At 39.5% G+C, this 16279-nt stretch overlaps 1 protein-coding gene across 5 annotated transcripts in view; it reads right to left on the reverse strand.

Annotated features, from left to right (window-relative positions):
- Positions 1 to 1483: 1483 nt before the first annotated feature.
- The window catches only part of YTHDC2 (YTH N6-methyladenosine RNA binding protein C2), an 85685-nt gene continuing 70889 nt past the window's right edge, over positions 1484 to 16279 (reverse strand). For 4 of the 5 annotated variants that reach the window (XM_081827246.1, XM_006735077.3, XM_081827244.1 and 1 more), the window contains one exon: positions 14490 to 16257. The gene's annotated coding sequence lies outside the window, so the exon portion shown is untranslated. Of the gene's footprint in view, positions 2044 to 14489; positions 16258 to 16279 lie in introns of those variants that run through there. The other variant, XR_014147286.1, reaches the window with a different exon arrangement.

A 16279-nucleotide genomic window follows, 5' to 3' on the forward strand; every position in this document is an offset into this window, starting at 1 on the left:
TACCTCTGAAAAAATAATACAATATATGTTAAAAAAAAAGAAGAAGAAGAAGATAGCAGGAGGGGAAGAATGAAGGGGGGGAAATCGGAGGGGGAGACGAACCATGAGAGACGATGGACTCTGAAAAACAAACTGAGGGTTCTAGAGAGGAGGGGGGTGGGGGGATGGGCTAGCCTGGTGATGGGTATTAAAGAGGGCACATTCTGCATGGAGCACTGGGTGTTATGCACAAACAATGAATCATGGAACACATCATCTAAAACTAATGATGTAATGTATGGTGATTAACATAACAATAAAATTTTTTTTAAAAAAGACCCAAGACAGGAACTAAATGCTCCACTTATTTAAGGAACAGTTAGAAGTCTAGCATTGCCTGGTGGCTGTGGGGGGGCACAGTGGAAGGACATGAAGTTTAGAAAGGCCAGGTTGAGTAGAGCCTTGTGGGCCATAATAACACTTTAGCAACTGCGCTGGACACCTCATCTTCCTTTTCTTTGGTGAACTCCCACCCTCCCCCATGTGATTCTGTGGAATCTCCATCACAATGCCCTGCCTGATCCCTGGCTGCCAAGTACAGGACCCAGGTCAGACCCCTTCTCACCCTGCACACAGTGAGGAAGTAGTCACGTGACCCACACAGGGTCAAAAATTTCAACATCCGCATTGCTACCTTGTGCCAGAGGCTGTCTGCACTCAGCTCACCACTGTTGATGGGAGTCCTCATTGTCAAGCCATTCGTGCATAATCCAGATCCAGAATCTTATCCCAGCATCTGCATTTGGGGATTACTTTTGGCCACCAACCGTCACAGGTTGGGTCTGACTCTGAGGAGGAGAATGGCATGCAGGGGTATTTTAGTGACAGACACCAGAAAGGGGGAAGCAAGGAAGCAGAGTTGGCCAGAGGGAAAAGAAGAGCCTCCATAGTCTCACTGGTGCTCTCTATCCTCCCCACAGGAAGTCTTGAGGCTGGGATGACTCTTCGGAGTCGTCCGGAGTTGGGATGAGAAGGCTGAGTGTTTACACCCCAGACATCAATCGGCCACTGGAGATGGGCCACCCGGGAAAGGGGACATGACTCGGGCAAGGCAGCTCTCTTCAGTTGGAGCAACACCACGAGGCTCTGACAGCCGAGGGCCGCTGCGCGCAGCCCACCCAGTCCTGGGGGAGGAAGTTCTTCCTTCCCAGTGGGGCACCTGAATAACTAATCATGGTGTTCATCACAGAAACTATGACTAGCAGGAAGTAATGGATTCTTATGAGAGTGTTTTATAACACACATACAGGGACGCCTGGGTGGCTCAGTCGGTCAGGCGTCTGTCTTTGGCTCAGGTCATGATCCCAGGGTCCTGGGATCGAGTCCCACAGCCGGCTCCTTGCTCAGCGGGGGAGCCTGTTTCTCCCTCTGCCTGCCGCTCCCCCTGCTAGTGCTCGCGCTCTCTCCCTCTCTCTCTCTGACAAGTAATAATATCTTTAAAAAAAAAAAACACATACATATACAATAAAAACGTCCATGCTCAACTATTATGTAAATGCCTAGAAACTGTCAACTATAAAACCCTCCACTCAACCTAGCAAGTCCCTTATGTGTCATCAATACTGCTTATATATATATTTATAAGGTCGACGTTGGCTCTGGAAAGAACACAATGCTCGTAACTGTAAGCCGTGTCTAAAGCCAACCAGGGAAGGCCATGGGAGAGGGTTAATCACAAGGAAGAACCTGTGCAACTTCCCTCCTTAACTACATAAAGCCCTCCTCAACAGTATCACCCTCCAGCAGGGGAGAGGGACCACATTTCAGATCTTGACTGTAACTGAAATATACCAATGTCTCAGAACCAAAGAATCTAAAGTCCACAAGCAGTACCACCCCTAGCCCTTCCAAGGCCAGAGGCTGCAGCCAGCGTTCAAGTACAGTTTGGTAGGAGGAGAGCCCCAGCTCCGGCTGTTCTTCCTCTCAGCGCATCCTTTTGACTTTTCAAAAGGTCTGGTCCCGGTCAAAGTTCTTCCTTAACCTTTTGGGCATCAGGTTGTCTCTCTGTAAAACAATGAGATGGAACTAGGTGATTTTGGAAGTTCCTTCCAACTTAAAATGAACTTGAGGACTTGCCATTTAAATCTCGATGCTTGTTGGGACTGGAGGAGATTATGCTAAGTGAAGTAAGTCAAGCAGAGAAAGTCAATTATCATATGGTTTTGCTTATATGTGGAACATAAGGAATAACATGGAGGACATTTGGAGAAGGAAGGGAAAAATGAAGGGGGGGGAAATAGAGGGAGAGATGAACCGTGAGAGACTATGGACTCCAAGAAACAAACTGAGGGTTCTAGAGGGGAGGGGGGTGGGGAGATGGGTTAGCCTGGTGATGGGTATTAAAGAGGGCACGTCCTGCATGGAGCACTGAGTGTTATACACAAACAATGAATCGTGGATCACTACATCAAATACTAATAATGTACCGTTTGGTGGCTAAGTAACATAACATAATAAAATTAAAAATAAAACAAAATAAAATAAAAAAAATAAATAAATCACGATGCTTTTTCACTCAATAAATAAATGAAACTTGCGATTGACATTTGAAATGCGCACCACAGCGCCATCTAGCGGCATAAACTAGTAATACTAGCGACAATTCATACAAATGAAATTTCACAGCGAGAAAGTAATTATGTAGAACATTCCAGTTAGGATCTCTTAACTTTTTGTAGGCTGTGGGCCTCCTGGAGAAGCTAACAAAAGTTATGCACCCTCATGCCACCCAACAATGCAAAAGGCACTCATATCAAAATTCTGTGTATAATTTCAGGAATTTGTGGCCTTCCCCCTCCCCAGTCATGCACGGCTCACAGTTTAAGAACCTCCACTGTACACGTTATTAGGAAAATGAAAAATGATCCTATAATCATCAGGAATCAATACATGTAACAGATCCACGACTTTTTTTTTTTTAAAGCTAACCATAACCCAAACATCCTATTTGAGGAGATACTTTATTGTTTTACAACTAGTTGTAAAACAGTGGGAGGTGGGAGGCAGAAGAGGCCAGAACTTCTTCCTCTTCTTTTTTTTTTTTTTTTTTTTTAAGTAGGCTCCATGCCGACCGTGGAGCTTGAACTTACAACCCTGAGATCAAGGGTCACATGCTCTAGCAACTGAGCCTGCCAGGGACCCCTCCTCTTTCCTACCCCTGGAACCTTCTCTGTCCTACTGCTTGGCCAGTCCTTGATTCTTCAGAGAGTGTGACAAAGATACAGGGGAGGCTGGAAAATCACTGAAAAAGAAATGAGAATCTAGCATTGGCAGTGTCCTGACCCAGCCTTTCTCTCCCTGGCTCTAATTCCATCTCCCCCTGCCCATTTCCAGATCTGATTCTTCAATCCCATCAATTCTGGGAACTGTTTGACTGACACCATTCCAATAAATCCCTTTACCACTTTAAGTCAGAATGTGTTACTTACAATTAAGTAACACCAAAGTTTGTGATTGATACACCAAATTCATAAGGGTGAACAGCAAAATAACTCTTCATCAATGCAGCATATTTTATTATGTACTTAATAGCACTTTTACTTAAAGCAAAAGACCAAAAACTCATTAAAATTTCCAGAAGATGGGGCACCTGGGTGGCTCAGTTGGTTAAGCGACCCACTCTTGATTTCGGCTCAGGTCATGATCTCGGGGTTGTGAGATCGAACCCCGTGTCGGGCTCCGTGCTGAGCGTGGAATCTGCTTAAGATTCTCTCTTTGCCCCTTTTCTCTCTCTCTCTTTCTCTCTCTCTCTCAAAAAAAAAATAGAAAAAAAATTTCCAGGAGCCACATCTTCTCTAAAGATGATCCCAAGTATTGGCACGTTATAGGTGCCCTTCCTCACCGGACTACCCTACACGAGGCTGTTTATACAGTCCTCCAAGAAATAGTTTCTTGTGTTGTTATTTTCCCCAACATTTCACACCAGAATTTAATACAATCTCAAATCCTTTTTGAAACAAGACAGTATTTTACATATTTACATACTTATATAAGGGTTTCTGATAGTTAGCCAGGATAAATTAAGAATGGATGAAACATGTTCTTAGAAAAAATAAATTGTACTATAGAATTGTTTTTAAAAAATTATTGCCACATGGAAGAGAAAGAACCAATAGTAAAAACAGGTGTTTGTGTTTTAAACCCAAAGATAATAGGCCCAATTTTTTTTAAAGGTTATTTTCCTGGGGCACCTGGGTGGGCTCAGTCTGTTAAGCACCTGACTCTTAATCTCAGTCAGGTCCTGAACTCAGGGTCGTGAGTTGGAGCCCTCAGTTGGAGGTCCCCACACGGCGTGGCGCCTACTCAAAAAAAAAATAAAAATTTAAAAATTTTAAAAAATAAAGATTATTTTCCTGACTTAAAAATAAACTTTGGGGGGGCGCCTGGGTGGCTCAGTTGGTTGAGCGACTGCCTTCGGCTCAGGTCATGATCCTGGAGTCCCGGGATCGAGTCCCACATCGGGCTCCCTGCTCGGCAGGGAGCCTGCTTCTCCCTCTGACGCTCCCCCCTCTCATGTGCTCTCTCTCTCTCATTCTCTCTGTCTCAAATAAATAAATAAAATCTTAAAATAAATAAATAAATAAACAAACTTTGGGGTGCCTGATAACTCAGTCGATTAAGCATCCAACTCTTGATTTTGGCTCAGATCATGATCCTAAGAGTCGTGAGATCGAGCCCCACACCGGGCTCACACTGGGCATGGAGCTTGCTTGGGATTCTCTCTCCTCCTCTCCCTCTGCCCTTCCCCCACTCCCCATGTGCTCTCTTTCTCTCTAAAAAATAGAATTAAATAAAAATAAAAATAAATAAAGCTAAAAAACACTTCTAAAAAATAAAAATAAATTTTAAAAAATTGACCCAGGTATAGCTACAACCATTTCTATACTCAAATCATCCTGCTTAAGGATCCATATGCTACACTGGTAGCCAAGTATACTTTAAAATAATGTAATATAATTGTTCATACCCTTTCATCTAGTAATACCATTCCTGGGTATCTGTCCTAATCAAATTACTTAAAATAAGAAAATGCTTGCAATAACACTATTTATAATAGGGGGAAAAAATTATGGATTTTATTACAATAAATGAAATGTATTAAATATCATGTACCCATTACTATGAATGAATCAGGAGTCTGCAATAGTCATGGGGGAAACACTATCCTATAATTTTAAATTAAAATAAATAGAATAAAATATTGTACCATACTAAAAAGAGACGAGGTAAAATTCATATTCAATAATGAATTTTTCTTGTTATTTTCTTTATTCCTCTAAGTAATTTCTTAAACAATTATGCATTAAATGCCTACTAGACATTGTGCAAGAAACTCAGTCTATAAAATTGAAATGTTCTCCCCCTCCAAGAAGTGTATAGTCTGTGAAGAAGGAGGCAGGACATGAAAACAAGGAATACAATTACTATAATGAAAATATGCAAATCAGGAAAAAACTAAATCAGTACCTAGGAGTGGAATGTGGTTAAGTATATGCTTAACTTTTTCAGAAAATGTCCAATTACTTTCTAAAGTGGTTCTATCATTTTACATTCCCCCCTCATCAGTGGGTGAGAAGTCCAGTTCCGCCACATCCTTGTCAACACTTGGCGCAGGGAGTCTTTTTCATGTTAGCTGCTCTAATAGATGGGCAATGGTATCTCATGGTGGCTTTTAGCTTGCATTCCTGATGACTATTGGTGTTGAGCATTATTTCATGTACTTATTTGTCTTCTATCCTCTTTGGTGAAGTATCTGTTCAAATGGCCCAATTTTTTAATTGGGTTGGTTTTTTTTCCTTACTGTAGAGTTTTGACAATTTTTTTAGGTATTCTGGATGCAACTCCTTTATTAAATATATGTCTTCCAAATATTCTCCTGCAGTGTATGGCTTGTGTTCTCATTCTCTTAACAGTGTCTTTTGAAGAACAGAAGTTTTAAATTTTGATGAGGCCAAATTTATCTTTTTGTTCTTTTAGAGACAGCGGATCTAAGGAATCTCTGCATAAGCCAAGATAAAATTTTCTCCTGTTTTCTCCTAGAAGTTCTATAGTTGTAGCTCTTACATGTAAGCCTATGATGTATTAGGAGTTAATGTTAGTATATTATGTGAGACAGAGATCTAAGTTCATTATTTTGCATAGGGATAGCCAATTGTTTCCATCACCATCTGTTGGAAGGACTATACTTCCTCCATCACATTTCTATTATGTCCTTGTTAAAAAAAAAATTCAGTTGTCCATAGATGTTGTGGTCACTTCTGGACTCTCCATTACGTTCCATCGATCTATTTGTCTTTCTATATGCCAGTATCAAGCTGTTTTGTGTACTATGGCTTTATAAGTCTTGAAATCAGGTAGTGTAAGCCCTCCAAAGTGGTTCTTTTTCAGAATAGTTTTGGCTATTCTAGATTCTTTGCATTTCCATATGAATTTTGGAATCAATTTGTCAGTGTCTACAAAAAAAGGTGCTGGGGTTTTGATTGGGATTGGAGAGAATTTACATCTTAACAATATTGAGTCTTCCAACCCATGAACAAGGTAAATCTGTATTTATTTCTTAGGTCTTCTTTAATTTCTCTCAGCAGTATTTTGTATTTTCCAACCTATAAGCTTTTTACATCTTTTGTCAGCTATTAGTCCTAGGTATTTGATACATTTTATGTTATTAAAAATGGTATTGTTTTTATTTTAACCTCCAATTGTTTGTTGCAAGTATATAAAAATTTAAAAATATCTTGGGGTATATTGACCTTGTATACTGCAACCTTGATAAACTCACTAATTAGTTCTAGAAAGTTTTCTAGGAAGAAAGTTCTAGTTTTGGTATTGGATAGCTAATAATTTTGCCAGCCCCAGAATTTAAATTCTGGTAATATTACTTTGATAATCCTTTAAAGAACTATTTCTCTCCTATTCTTGGTCCGTGTGTTTGGGGTGAGATTTTCTATACATTTAGCCAATTACTGCAATGACTGGAGAGTGGTATGGAGATAAGCAATGACCAATTGATCCAATGAGAGTCAATCCTGGAACTTATGGGAGAACATTGATTGTTCTAGCTAGTTTGAAGTCAGACATCACTCATTTCTAATTAAAACCATTGTCAGAGAACACACTTTGTAGCACTTGAATCCTTTTAAATTTATTGAGTTTTTTTTAAGATTTTATTTATTTTGAGAGAGAGCACACACAAGTGGGGAAAGGGGCAGAGAGGGAGAGAGAGAATCTCAAGCAGACTCCACACTGAGTGCAGAGCCCAACACAGGGATCCCGTGACCCTGAGATCATGACCTGAGCCGAAATCAAGAGTCAGACGCTTAACTGACTGAGTCACCCAGGTGCCCCAAATTTACTGAGATTTTTACAAACAAAATTACCATATTGATTCAGCAATCCCACTTCTGGGTATATATATAAAATGAAATTGAAATCAGGATCTCAGAAAGATACGTGCATTCCATGTTCATTGCAGCATTATTCAAAATAGCCAAGACATGGAAACAACCTAAATGCCTATCAATGAATGGTCAAGAAAATGTAATAAATACATACATTGGAATATTATGCAGTCTTAAAAAAGAAAGAAACCCTGCCACACACCACAAAAGGAATAAAGTTGGAGAATATTATGTGAATTGAAATAAGCCAATCACAGAGGGACAAATATTGAATCATGCCACTTACATGAAGTATCTAAAATAGTCAAAATCATAGAAACAGAGAATAGCAGTTGCCAGGGACTAGGGAGAGAAAGAAATGAAAGATTGCTGTTCAAAGGGCAGAAAGTTTCAGTTATACAAGATGACTACATTCTAGAGATCTGCTGTACAACTTTGTGCCTATAGTTAACATTATTGTGTACTTAAAAATTTAAGACAGTAGATCTTAAGTACTCTTACACAATAAAAAATAAATTTGAAATTTGTTCTATGACCCACAGAATGGTCTATCATGATACATGTTCTGTGTGCACTTACAGAATGTGTATTCTGCTGCTGTTGGATGGTTATGTTCTGAAATCTCTGACAATAATTGTGAACTTATGTAATATTTTCCCTTTCAGTTCTATCAATTTTTACTTAAGTATTTTGAAGCTTTTTTATAGATACCTAAGTGTTTAGGATTATTATATGCACTGACCCTTTTATCATGACTAAATGACTGTCTTTATCCCTCATTATATTCTTTGCTCTGAATTCTCTTTGCGTGATATTAACATAGCCATACTAGTTTTGTTTTTTTTTTAAAGAAAAAAGAAAGAAATCTCTACACCCAATGTGGGGCTCAAACCCCCGACCCAGAGATCAAAAGTTGCACGCTCCACTGACTGAGCCAGCCAGGTGCCTTTTAATTGGGATTTTTAGACAATATGATTATTGATTTTGTTAGGTGTGAGTCTATCATCTTGCTACTTGTTTTATTTTCGTTCATTATTTTTGTGTCTATTTGTTATTTCCATTTGTTCTTTTTTTTTTTTTCCTCTTCTCCGCCTTCCTTTGGATTTTCACAAGTCTGGCTGGTGGGAACGGGTACTATTCCCTTTAATCCTTTCAAATGGTTCTTTTCCTGACCATTTCTGCACATGCATGCATGGATCAGCACTCTGCTGAATACTGCAGAGGGACTGTCTACACATCTCTGGAGTTCTCTCTGTATGCAGTCCTCCCTCTGGTGTTCTGTTCTATGAACTCTACCTGTTTGGTTTCCCCACTCTCGACTCTTGTCACCTCTGCTCAGGACTCTGTCAAGTTCTGCTTCAACTCCCCCTCCCTGTGCCATGGCCTGGAAATCTCACAAGGCAGTAGGCTTGGGCAGGTCTCTTTGTTTCTCATCTCTCAGGGATTACTGTTCTTCACTGCCCGATGTCCAGTGTCTTGAAAACCATTGTTTCATGTATTTATATATATGTTGTTTCAGGCAAGAAAGTAAATCTGGTCGATGTTACTTCATTTTAGTTAGAAGTGCAAGCCCTTGGGACTACTGGCTGGCTCAGCCAGAAGAGCATGTGACTCTTGATCTTGGGGTCATGAGTTTGAGTCCCACGTCAGGTGTACAGATTACTTTAAATAAATACATTTTTTAAAAAAGTACAAGTCTTCACTACCCAATTTTTAAAAATTGCTCTAAAGCACCAATAATCAAGACTACGGTATTGGTGAAGGGACAGATACATAGATCAATGGAACATAACAGACTCCAGAAATAGAGCCAAACAAACATGGCAAACTGATTTTTTACAACAGTACAAAAACAATTCAATAAAGAGCACTTTTTCAACAATAGTGTTAGACACACTGAATATCCACATGCATAAAAATGAACCTCAACCTAAATATCACAACTTGGACAAAAATTAACTCAAAATGGATCATGAATCTAAAAATAAAAAATTACAGAACTTTTAGGAAGAAACATAGAAGAAAAACTTCATAACCTGGGATAAAGCAAAAAGTTCTTAGACATGACACCAAAATCACAATCCATAAAAGGAAAAAATTGGTAAATTGTAGTTCATCAAAATTTAAAACTACAAAAAAATACTGTAAACCTACAAAAAACTAAAAACTACTGTGGAGAGAACGAAAAGACAAGCTACAGGCAGAGAAAAAGTATTTGCAAATCACATAACTGACCAAAAAACTTGTACTCCAAATACAGCAGCCCTCCCTATCCAAGGTTTCAGGTACCCACACTCTCAATCCAGAAGCAAGTGATTCTCCTCCTCAGGTATCATCAGGTCAGTAGTAGCCTAACGCTATGTCACAATGCCTACATCATTCACTTCGCTTCATCTCGTCATGCAAGCATTTTATCATTTCACATGATCACAAGAAGGGTGGCTACAGTACAGTTAAGATATTTTGAGTCCACATTCACATAACTTTTATTACAGTATATTCTCATAACGGTTCTATTTGATTAGTTGTTGTTAATCTCTTACTATGCCTAATTTATAAATTAAATTTTATCATAGGTGTGTATGTATAGAAAAAAAAAAAACACACAGTATATAGGGTTTGGTACTATCCATGGTTTCAGGCATCCACTGGGGGTATGAGATCACTGTATCCCTGTACATAAAAGGGGAGTACTATACATAATGAACTCTCAAAACTCAACAGTAAGAAAACAATGGGTTTAATTTTTTTTTTTAAGATTATTTATTTGACAGAGAGAGACACAGTGAGAGAGGGAACACAAGCAGGGGGAGTGGGAAAGGGAGAAGCAGACTCCCCGCTGAGCAGGGAGCCCAACATTGGGCTCGATCCCAGGACTCCAGGATCATGACCTGAGCCGAAGGCAGATGCTTAACTGACTGAGCCACCCAGGCACCCCAGTGTATTTAATTTTAAAATGGTCAGATCACTTGGAGAGACACTTCACCAAAGAAGATAAATGGGTGACTGCTAAACGCTGAACGTTTGTGTCGCTTTCCACCATGTGAAGACACAAGAAGCCAGCAGTCTGCAATTGAGAAGAGGCTTCTCCCAAAACCTGACGATGCCAGCACCCTGATCTTGGACTTTCAGACTCCAGAACTGTGAGAAATAAATTTCTGTGGTGTGTAAGCTACACCGTCTGTGGTACTTTGTTATAGCAGCCCAAATGGATTGAGTGACATAATAAGCACATGAAAATATGTTCAACATTAGGAGCCATTAGAAAGATACAACCCAAGACCATGATCAGATACTATTGCACATCTAAAAAAAATGATAAAAACAGAAGATATTGAATATAGAATGGCTAAAATCAAAAACACAGGAAACAACAAATGTTGGTGAAGATGTGGAGAAAAAGGAACCCTCATGCACCGTTGGTGAGAATGCAAACTGGTGCAGCCACTCTGGAAGAAAACAGTATAGAGGTTCCTCAAAAAATTAAAAATAGAACTACCCTATGATCCAGTACTTGCACGACTGGGTATTTAACCAAAAAATACAAAAACACTAATTCAAAGGGACATCACCTCATGTTTATTGCAGCATTAGCCAAATCATGGAAGCAGCCCAAGTGTCTGTCCATCGATTGACGAATGGGTTAAGATGAAGTGGCAAATATATACAATGGAATATTATTCAGACATAAAAAGAATGAAATCTTGCCATTTGCAACAACATGGATAGAGCTAGAGTATAATGCCCAACAAAAGAAGCCAGAGAAAGACAATTACCGTATGATCTCACTCATATATGGAATTTAAGAAATAAGACAAATAAGCAAAGGAAAAAGAGAGAGAGAAACCAAGAAATAGACTCTTAACTATAGAAAACAAACCTACCAGCAGGGAAGTGGTGGGGGATGGGGGAAATAGGTGATGGGGATTAAGGAATACATTTATCACAATAAAAAAAATAAAAAGATGGGGCGCCTGGGTGGCTCAGTCGTTAAGCGTCTGCCTTTGGCTCAGGTCATGATCCCAGGGTCCTGGGATCGAGCCCCTGCATCAGGCTCCCTGCTCCGCGGGAAGCCTGCTTCTCCTTCTCCCATTCCCCCTGCTTGTGTTCCTGCTCTCGCTGTGTCTGCCTCTGTCAAATAAATAAATAAAAATCTTTAAAAAAAATAAATAAAATAAAAAGAAATGAAGAGAGGTAATGAACACACCTTTCTTAGATATATCGGATTACCTCTAGCAGGTGTCTCAATTTAAACTTACCGATTACAGTGTATTTATATTTATGAAGTTACTGCACCAAATACAACAAAATAACATGCAGAACAGGTACTTTGTAGTAATAGTTATATTCTTCTTCAGTGGAATTTAGCAACAATTTCATAAAATTGATGTGTATTTTCAACTTAAAGAGAAAAAAAAGATACTGACCATAGTAAGTGCTGTCAAGTATAGAGCAACTAGAACTCTAAAGCGTTGCTGGTAGGAATGCAAACAGGTATAGCCACTCTGGACAATAGTTTGGCAGTTTCTTATAAAACACACTTACCATCATTGATTCGGCAATCCCGGTCCTAGGTATTTACTCAACAAACGGAAACATTTCCACACAAAAACCTGTGCACCAATGGTTAGCTGTTCTATATATAATCACACGTGTGTGTAATTGACAGGTAAATGGCTTCCAAAAATGTGGCACATTCTATACAATGGAATACTACTTGGCAGGAATAGGAAATGAACTTTGATATACACAACTTGGATCAATCTCAAAGGCATTATGCTGAGTGACAGAAGCCAGTCCCACAAGGTTACAATACTGTAAGAATCGACCTGTATGTTCTCAAAAGGAGAAAACTAGAATGTCAGAGAACAGATCTATGGCTGGATGGCATGAGTGGGGAGAGGAAGCTGTTACTACAAAGGGATGGCATGAGAACGTTTTGGGGGTGATGGAACCGTATCCTAATTGAGGTGAAAGTTCCGTAAGTCTGTGTTGGTGTCAAAATTCAGAGCTGCACATTTAAAAAAAGTTGGATTTACTGTATGTTACTTCTAAAAGTTAAATAAGCTTTACAGAAAACTTCACAGGAAACCTAACACTACATGTTAACCAAAAAATACAAAAACACTAATTCAAAGGGACATCACCCCATGTTTACAGATGGCCAAACAGATCTGGGAAGAGCATTCTAGGCAGAGCCAACAGCTCACACACGTCTCTGGGCTAGAACAGGCCTAGGATATTCAAGGAACAGTGGGAAGGCCGGTGAGGCTAGAGTGGAGTAAGCAGAGGACAGATCATGTCACGTTGGTGCCATTGTAAGGACTTTGGCTCCTGAGAGAAATGGGGAGCCACTGCAGGGTTTTGAGCAGCCGAGTAATGCAAATTGTTTTGAAAGGATCATGGGTTTCTCTGTGGAAAACAGAATGGTGGCAGGGGGGAGAGGTCGAAGAGGGAAGGCATCTTAGGAAGCAATTTCAGTAACCCAGGTGAGGAGGACTATGGCTCAGTCCAGAGTGGTTGTGACAGATGAGGGGAGAAACAGTCAGGGTTTAGGTCTATTTTGAAGGTAGACCCAAGAAAATTTTCTGCTGGATGAGATTAAGCAAAGGAAAGATGTCAAGGATGACTGCAAGTTTTCTGGCCTTGAGCAACCGCAAGGGAATATTTTTTTAAATGTAACTAAAGAACATTTATTCATTTTTCACTAAGACTTTATCTTGAGGATGTTAACTAAACTGTCACTACCCCCCACCACAACCTGAAGAAGGGTTAGTACAGTGAATGTTATAAAGCAGATATGAACAGTTTGAAGGACTAGAACCAACATTAACTGACAAACAACTTCCATTAAATTATCATAAAAATGTTTAAGTAAAAAAAAAAGGGGGGGGGCACCTGGGTGCCTCAGTCAGTTAAGCGGCTGCCTTTGGCTTAGGTCATGATCCTGGAGTCCCGGGATCGAGTCCCGCATCGGGCTCCCTGCTCAGCGGGGAGTCTGCTTCTCCCTCTGACCCTCCCCCCTCTCATGCTCTCTGTCTCATTCTCTCTCTCAAATAAATAAAATCTTTAAAAAAAAAGGGGGGGGGGACGGAAAGGGGGCAATGGGGGTTTCAGATTAAACAAGATCCTCCCATTTCATCTAATACATTCAATCCTGGCTAGAGTATACCAAAACGGAAACGGGATCACTGTAATACAGAACTTCCACTACAGCACGCTGTACACACCTGTGTTCCGAGCCCATCCCCCACGCCCCTTGCGGAAATGGCGGCCGCTGAAGAGAGAGCAGCTTTTGGTGGAGCACGTTGTAGGAAAGAACAGTAGTTCCATTTTCAGTATGCAGCGTTTGTGATTTTATGAGACAGCCGACTGGAAATTTCACCCTTGGCTGCGAAGACCGAGGCACACGCAGGGGCCTTGGGCAGAAGTGAGTGCACTGTGTGGCGGGCCTTTGCGTGAAGAGGATCTGTGGAAAGTTCTGGAGCACAGTGAGCACGTGTGCTGCGGGAAGCTCACAGACTGGAACGCGTGGTCACCTATCGGTGGTGTGTTCAGGGGCAGGATGTGTGCCCCGGTGTTGATTCAGGGGTGAAGCTCATTTGACTTGGTCCTCCAGACTTTCCCTGTTGCAGGAAATAAAGCTTTATATATGGTGAAGAAAGAGTCTCTGAGGACAAAGTCTTAAATGAATCGGTCTTTCCCTAAAGTACACATTTGAGATTATGCTCTCCTCGACACCAAGCTTTGCTGTAACCGGAAGAGTGAGGCTGGGGTGTGCAGTGCATACAGGGGCACGTTACCAAGATGCAGTGTCCTGACGGAGAACACATTCAAAAGATTTCATACTGAACATGTCCTGAGCTTTTTTTCCATCCCCTTATGGTAATAAGGCAAATTTTTTCAAGGAGGAGACACTGATATGAAATCATCACCTTCTCTATCAATTTAGTATTCTTCAAGGTGTTTGAAATTCACTAATATTTCAAGGGATATTGTTGATCAGTGTTACCTTAGCCCTATTATAGACTGTCAGAAATAACAAGATCTAGATATTTTAACAGAATTTCATTTAATAAGTATATTTAAAGTTCATCTCTTCCAAAAACAGCATTTTAATTACATTCAAATTGTGTTCATTTTAAATATCAACAAACATCATTTACATTCAGAGCTAGATATTAGAAAACAGAAGAAAATTAAAGTAAGTTTTATTTTTTTAAAAGTCCTCACTTCCAAATTTAGAACACCGTAAACTGCTAAATATATACCTCAACAAAATGTATCTACATTATCAGAAAAAACACAAGTTGCTCTAATAGGAAAAGAACTGTAATACACATACAGCAGAACATAATTCACATAGGCTCAATTTACAGGTGTATCTCTCAAAGTATAAAACAAACAAAAAACCAGTAACTACAAATATAGGCAAAAATCACAGCTGCCATTTTAAACTACTGTGCCAACATACAATGCTTTCCAAGAGAAAGAAGGGTTCTCAAGATCTTATGCTGACCCATGACTTTTCACTTCTTTGTTCTCAAATGCAGAAGCAAAGAACTCAGGAGTTGTCTTCTTGTCTTTAAATCAGATTTGGGTTGGTTTTTCTTCACATAGCAATAACCCAAATATATCATGAGAAGTGCTATCAAAGCTGCTCTATTTAAGAGCTCAGTAACCCAGACATTTCTTTCATTTTCCCTATACCTTTATTTCCCTTCAAAAAGCTTCTGGGGAACCTTTATAGACAGTGGTGGTAAAGGTATCAAATAATCCTGAGATGACAAAGATATAAGTGAGTTGGCACTAACACAAGTTTATAAAAAATTACCTCCCATTTATTAAACCATAAATGCAAAAAAATAAGAAATCCAAAAATGTAAATAGGATGGAAAGTACTAGAAAACAAATAGAAAGCATTTAGAATTGCAGTGCTGTAGGCTTTAGTTTGAAAAACATACACCAACCAAGCTCTCACTAACTGTTGGGCACTTTTTTTTTAACACGTTTAATTTGTTTCCATTTTTAACTTGTCTAAATCAAGTTTCTCTAGCCAAAACGAAGAGGACATAATTACTGTGCTCACGTAAGAGAGGTGTGAAGGTTGTAACACGGGAGGAAGGGAAGGGTATGGCACACACCGAGTTAAGAGGCAGGACCAGGAATAAGAATAAGCACTAAATCTGATCTGATCAAAGACAGGGAGGGAGGAACCCTGATTTCCTTCAGATCTTACTGTACTTCATAATCAAAGAAAAAGACATCTCTCCTTTTTTTCTTAATGTATCTCAGGTTTAAAATGGCAGAATGAATAGCCCTTAATCAGCACACACTATTTTCAAAAGGGGCATTTTTAGAATTGGGTTGTTTGCTTCTTCTTTAACAACAAATCTTAAGTGTTGACTGTTCTAAAATGGTGCTCAGATACATTCAGGCCTTTCTTAAAAGGAAACAATTTACTTTGCATTAAAAAAAAAAACCCTCAATAAGAGTTATAAGTCAGTGTCTTCAACAAATGAAATGTTTAACTTCAAATTAAGTATGTTTCAAATAACTGCTGTTGTGCCAAATAATGAAACCACTACTATTTTATTCAATGACAAACATATAAATAAACAACATTACATAATCATTTTTTATGATCACTATAAAAATTTAAATTACCCTTTTCTCCTTTATATGAAGATGGTGGGTCTTAAGTGACACTCTGAACCAGAAAAGCCCATTCACTCGTAACACACATCTCCACCTCAGTTCTTAGAAGTCAGTGTGTTCGGTGGTTTTAAACAGGTACGATGTTCTTCTGTAGCTCAGAGCTCTGAAAGAGTAAAAAAAAAAAA

Source organism: Leptonychotes weddellii, chromosome 7 (assembly GCF_054177405.1).
Source record: "Leptonychotes weddellii isolate Sample4059 chromosome 7, ASM5417740v2, whole genome shotgun sequence".
Taxonomy (NCBI): Eukaryota; Metazoa; Chordata; class Mammalia; order Carnivora; family Phocidae; genus Leptonychotes; species Leptonychotes weddellii.